The 7,138-nt window shown below is 37.1% G+C and overlaps 1 long non-coding RNA gene across 1 annotated transcript; it reads left to right on the forward strand.

Annotated features, from left to right (window-relative positions):
- The first annotated feature begins 298 nt into the window (after positions 1-298).
- LOC124453953 lies at positions 299-3,754 on the forward strand. Its single transcript, XR_006951265.1, has 3 exons — positions 299-309; positions 645-647; positions 3,592-3,754. It is a non-coding gene; the product is annotated as an uncharacterized LOC124453953 (long non-coding RNA).
- Positions 3,755-7,138: the final 3,384 nt, after the last annotated feature.

The raw sequence follows: 7,138 nt of genomic DNA on the forward strand, positions 1-7,138 counted from the left end.
TATGTTAAATGTCTGTTATTCTTCGAATTCTTCGAATTCTCGAATGCCACTTCGGGCTCCGAATTTTCACTTCGTGAAAATTTTCCCCACCGAGCCCGAGGATTCTCGGAAACTCCATTCCCCTGCTCGAGCACTTTGTGCTCTGCGCTGCCGAGTTTCCTCCGAACCGATGCTATGTTAACATTTACTTGTAAAGACTGCTTGTAAAACTTAAACGCCCATATATATTTGAAAAAACATATAGATTCCAAATTTTTAAACGATAGATTGTAAACTCGAGATTTTTACCCACCTTTACAGTACATGAGGGTACAAGCGCAAAAATAACCTGTTAAAACAGGTTCTTTTTTTGCGCTAGTACCCCCATGTACTATACTACTAACATTTTCACGCCATGTATTTCATATGACGAAAATTTTATCTTTATTTGGTCTGTTAGGGACTCCACAATGGATATGACGTAAATGGAAAATCATATTTGCAAGATAAAGCTTTCATTACACAAGCTATAGCAAAAAAAGTATTGCAAATCTTCTTAAAAAACAATAAAAATTCAATTGGTACATATGTGTGTAATTTGACGACATCATCTGACTCTGAGCAAATAATCAAAATAAAATTGTTAGGGCGCTATTTTTTACGAGTCGGTGCACTCACTTCTGCCTGAAACTTCCTGAAATAAACTGCAAACAATGTGTGGTGGTCAAAAGTATTTTTTAACTTATGAGATAATTAGTGAAATATTGATTTCTTGCCGATAGCATTTTGCAATATTGACATAAGAATTAGCAAATGAACATTAGAAAAAGAGAAGAGTAACTAAATCGCAAGGGCGGTGGAACATCGATAATTGGGAGAGGGGGCTATTATTTAAATATACATGTTGTAATTTATTGCTTTCTATCGAAATCAATTGCGATACGGATTATTTCATATGAATATTTGAATACAGCCCATCCCCCCAATTATCAATGTTCCCCCGTCTTTGCATGCTAATTCGCACTACAACATTAAGAAAAGAGGAAGGTACCTCTTACTACAACATTAAGAAAAGAGGAAAGTACCTCGCACTTCAACATTAGGAAAAGAGGAAAGTACCTCGCACTACAACATTACGAAAAGAGGAAGGTACCTCGTACTACAACATTAAGAAAAGAGGAAAGTACCTCGCACTACAATATTAGGAAAAGAGGAAAGTACCCCGCACTACAACATTAAGAAAAGAGGAATGTACCTCACACTACAACATTAGCAAAAGAGGAAAGTACCTCGCACTACAACATTAAGAAAAGAGGAAGGTACCTCACACTACAACATTAGGAAAAGAGGAAAGTACCTCGCACTACAACATTAAGAAAAGAGGAAGGTACCTCACACTACAACATTAGGAAAAGAGGAAAGTACCTCGCACTACAACATTAAGAAAAGAGAAAAGTACCTCGCACTACAACATTAGGAAAAGAGAAAAGTACCTCGCACTACAACATTACGAAAAGAGGTAGGTACCTCGCACTACAACATTACGAAAAGAGAAAAGTACCTCGCACTACAACATTAAGAAAAGAGAAAAGTACCTCGCACTACAACATTAGGAAAAGAGAAAGTACCTCGCACTACAACATTAAGAAAAGAGGAAAGTACCTCGCACTACAACATTACGAAAAGAGGAAGGTACCTCGTACTACAACATTAAGAAAAGAGGTAGGTACCTCGCACTACAACATTAAGAAAAGAGAAAAGTACCTCGCACTACAACATTAAGAAAAGAGAAAAGTACCTCGCACTACAACATTAGGAAAGAGAAAAGTACCTCGCACTACAACATTAAGAAAAGAGGTAGGTACCTCGCACTACAACATTACGAAAAGAGAAAAGTACCTTGCACTACAACATTAAGAAAAGAGAAAAGTACCTCGCACTACAACATTAAGAAAAGAGGAAGGTACTTCACACTACAACATTAGGAAAAGAGGAAAGTACCTCGCACTACAACAGTAAGAAGAGAGAAAAGTACCTCGCACTACAACATTAAGAAAAGAGGAAGGTACCTCGCACTACAACATTAAGAAAAGAGAAAAGTACCTCGCACTACAACATTAAGAAAAGAGAAAGTACCTCGCACTACAACATTAAGAAAAGAGAAAAGTACCTCGCACTACAACATTAAGAAAAGAGGAATGTACCTCGCACTACAACATTAAGAAAAGAGGAAGGTACCTCACACTACAACATTAGGAAAAGAGGAAAGTACCTCGCACTACAACATTAAGAAGAGAGAAAAGTACCTTGCACTACAACATTAAGAAAAGAGGAAGGTACCTCGCACTACAACATTAAGAAAAGAGAAAAGTACCTCACACTACAACATTAAGAAAAGAGAAAAGTACCTCGCACTACAACATTAAGAAAAGAGAAAGGTACCTCACACTACAACATTAGGAAAAGATTAAAGTACCTCGCACTACAACATTAAGAAAAGAGGAATGTACCTCACACTACAACATTAAGAAAAGAGGAAAGTATCTCGCACTACAACATTAAGAAGAGAGGAAGGTACCTCACACTACAACATTAGGAAAAGAGGAAAGTACCTTGCACTACAACATTAAGAAAAGAGGAAGCTACCTCACACTACAACATTAGGAAAAGAGGAAAGTACCTCGCACTACAACATTAAGAAAAGAGGAAAGTACCTCGCACTAGATCATTAAGAAAAGAGGAAGGTACCTCGTACTACAACATTAAGTAAAGAGGAAAGTACCTCGCACTACAATATTAGGAAAAGAGGAAAGTACCTCGCACTACAACATTAGGAAAAGAGGAAAGTACCCCGCACTACAACATTAAGAAAAGAGGAATGTACCTCACACTACAACATTAGCAAAAGAGGAAAGTACCTCGCACTACAACATTAAGAAAAGAGGAAGGTACCTCACACTACAACATTAGGAAAAGAGGAAAGTACCTCGCACTACAACATTAAGAAAAGAGGAAGGTACCTCACACTACAACATTAGGAAAAGAGGAAAGTACTTCGCACTACAACATTAAGAAAAGAGAAAAGTACCTCGCACTAGATCATTAAGAAAAGAGGAAGGTACCTCACACTACAACAATAGAAAAAGAGGATGATACCTCGCACTACAACATTAGAAGAGAAATAAGTTACTTGTGAGACCTATGTAAGAGAGGCGGAGTTTATCATCACAGTAGTACAACACCTTCTACCCATTTGTACAGTAGTGTAACACCTTCTACACATGCTTATTAATGTGGGATTTGTACAGTAGTGTAACACCTTCGAACCATTTGTAAAGTAGTGTAACGCCTGCTACTCATTCTTATTATTGTGGGATTTGTACAGTAAAGTAACACCTTCTACCCATTTGTACAGTAGTGTAACACCTTCCAACCATATGTACAATAGTGTAACACCTTCTACCCATACTTATCATTGCGGGAGTTTTAATTGTTATTGTACATCAAATAAAATTTTTAATACATCTTGAGACTTTATTTCGTTTTTATTTAATCTGTTGTGATTATTAGTGTAGTTTAGATAGATAGATAGATAGATAGATAGATATATAGATAGATAGATGATTTATTTCTTAAAACTGGCAGCCATAATGCTGAAATACGTTTAAGATTACATATAATTCATATATAAATAAATTAACTAAATTACATCTTCAAAGAGTTATAAGTTATGAAACTATTTCTAAAACGTTTGGTATTAAAGTTAGTATTAAATGAAGATTGAGTCCTAAGTTCCATAGTTGAACGTTCTAAACGAGGAGGCAAAAGGTCATGAAGCTTATGTGAGGAATCTGCTACTATCTTCTGAAACAACGCTGTTGTTATATCATTCCTCCTTTCGCTAAGGCGTTGCAAATTAGTAAACTGCAGAGCGTTTTCATATTCTTGATGAGGTAGGATTATTTTTAATGCTCGCTTTTGGACTGACTCTAGGTCATCTGACAGATACAATGTCAGACTATTGTGGAACACTGGGCAAGCATACTCCAGGACAGGTCTTATACACGTTTTGTAAAATTGGAGCAATTCCTTGACTTCGATATTTGCTCGTTTTAGTTGAATAAGATAATAGAGGCGTTTACGGCATTTCTTAATTATTTCATTTACGTGGATGTTCCACTTAAGGTTACTGGCTATAACCAATCCCAAAACTTTCGCGTGTTGGACAATATCCAGTGTAATGTTATTGATGGTAATTGGTTGAAGGTCATTGGTATTAGATCCAAAACAAATTCGCATCTCTTTACATTTGGTTTCATTTAACTGGAACTTATCAGGCGAGATGCTGTTCGCTAATGTGTCCATTTGGTTTTGTAAGTTACTTGTTTCATCTTTCTCAATTACTTCACTAACAGTGGTATCGTCCACGAATTTCCACATTTCATTATTTGGTAACTTGAGATCGTTAATCATTATCAAAATAGCCAAGGCCCCAATTTTGTGCCCTGCGGAACGCCTGCAGGTACGAGTTTCCACTCTTTGTACAGCTTTACTCTTTGTTTCCTGAAGGAGAGGAAATCCATAATCCAGTGTAGAACCCATTTCGGTATATCAAATGAACGTAGTTTTTCAACCAATAAGTTATGATCAATCAGATCAAAAGCTTTCTTGAAATCCAATAACAGCACACGAACGGCCGCCCGTTACCATCAGTTGCTTTATTCCACGACTGTAACATACTAAGTAAAGCTATAGTTGTGCTTGAATTTGGGATTGCCCCATACTGATTAGAGTCTATCTTTTTAAGTACAGCTGGCTTGACATAATTTTCCACAACAAACTCCTCGGCTACTTTTGATACAATCGCAGTAAGTGATATAGGCCTTAAGTGTTTATTAATATCTCGTACAGGTTTCTGCTTTGGAATTGGTGTAATATTTGCTTTTTTCCATGATTCTGGTAACCGGGCCTCTTTAAAGGAGATGTTTATAATATCTGCCACCGGAGCGGCCAATAAATCAGCATTCTCTTTTAGAACCCAGGCGGGAATACCGTCTGGGCCAGTTGCTTTCCTTGCGTTAAGAGCTGACAACATCTTGAAAGCAGTAAACTCAGTGACAGGTAATAACCTCGGAAAATCGTCATTCTCATTATCAAAGCATAAATGTTGGGGCAGTGGGTTGAAATCTTTCATGAGTGTTCTTGATCATGTTTGCAAGTTGCTCAGGAAAATGATCAGAGGGTGTTAGTGCATTATCAATATTTTGCAAGGTTGACATCACATCTTCCTGTGAAGAAACCGACGGTGAAATACCACTTAAGTTTTTTGATTTCCTTCCACCAACTTGCAGATGAACACGATTTTAAATGCTCTACTTTGTTTTGGTAAAAACGTTTCCGACAAGATTTTCTTTCTCGGTTTACTTGGTTTCTTAATTTCTTGAAAGAGTTAAGGTCTTTTTGTGCAAAAGCTTTTTCCCTTCGGCGGATCAGTTGTTTTAGCGATTTGTTCATCCAAGGAGGCTCATTATTGATCAGCACCTTCTTTTTTGTAGGGAGTAAGAAATCAAGACCAAAGTTAATGATGATCTCTAACATTTTCATTTTGTCATCACTATTTCTCATTTTGTCGTCACTATTTCTTCCTACCCACTGTTCGACATTAAACTCTTCTAAATATTTACCAAATGCCGAACGTTTGAATGGTCGCAGATCCCTTGACATTACCACTACTTTAGTCCCAGATTTTTCAGATCTTTTTAATGGTTGCACTTCTACGATGACATGATCGGATTGTCCAAAGGGAGGACGTTTAATTGGAGAATCGAAAATTTTTTTCAAATTTGTTAAAATCAAATCCAGCTTATTATCGCCACGAGTAGGAAAATTTACGATATGACGCAAATGGAAACTATTCTTTAGCAGACGAACGTTCAATTTGTTAAAATCGCCCGAGATAATTATCCCACAATTTGGAAATTTGTTTCAACTGTTTGTAGTGATTCAAAAAGAAAATTGATCATAGCCTCATCATTCGCCCCCGGTGGGTGGTACAAATTACATAAAATAATATTGGACACACCTCTTGGTAAGCGGGTCAGTCTTAGATCTAACCATAATGCTTCGAGCTCATTTGTTAGAAGGTCTTGCAGGATGCTAAAGTTAATTGTATTTCGAATATAGACGCAAACACCACCATGAATGCGTTCACGTCTATCGCGTCTAATTAAATTATATCCAGGTAGCGAAACAATGTTATCATCAATATGACTTTGCAACCAAGTTTCCACGATGCATAGAATATCCACACTTGAACTGGCAATGTACACATGTAATTCATCGATTTTTGGGGCCAGCGACATGATATTAGACAACATTATGGATGGTACAAATACATTTGGTGATCCACAACGTTTAAAGGATACTCTTGGAATAATAATACAATTGCTTTTGTTATGACCAGACGGTCTGCAACGGGAACGTAAGTTATAACGATCGCTTGAATTAAGAGACGATCTTACTAGTGTAGGTACTGTTCGAACGAACTCAAGCGATTGTGGGATAGACAAACAACACTCTAATGTACTATCTTCTTTTTCTTTAAAAATGTCTTTAACTATAAATTGATCGTGTTGGTGTTGTTGGCTGTCGCCTTTTTTACATAGCACAGGTATTCTCTCCAAGACTTTTGTTGTTCCTCTCTGAATTCTTTCGTCAGACTGAATTCCGTTGGTAATTTCTGTTGATGGGAATAAAGATGCTGAAGATGCCAAGAAGTCGACTGACGATTCTGCAAAGGAACTTGTTGATGGAAGTATTGGTGATAAGGGCGTCATTGGAACGACTGACGATGCCAAAAATGGGTTTGTTTATGGCCTGGTGCGGTCGAATGTACTCGCTTCATTACTCTATCACTACGTGTGATTTTTAAGTCTTTATCTACTTCAGAATTAAAGTTGCTCTGATGTTTTCGTTGATGCTCGGTATTCTTAGAGACAAGTTCGTTGCTAGGAATTTCATTTCTTTGCGCCTGCTTGTTTTGAGTGTTAATCGTTTCGCTGACTTTACAGCTTTGATAATTATTCCGCTGCTTGCATTGATATTCATGTATTTGGGACTCAAGTTGATTTAAGCATTTATTACTAGGGAAATCTTTCTG

Source organism: Xenia sp. Carnegie-2017, unplaced genomic scaffold (genome assembly GCF_021976095.1).
Source record: "Xenia sp. Carnegie-2017 unplaced genomic scaffold, XeniaSp_v1 HiC_scaffold_26, whole genome shotgun sequence".
NCBI lineage: Eukaryota > Metazoa > Cnidaria > Anthozoa > Malacalcyonacea > Xeniidae > Xenia > Xenia sp. Carnegie-2017.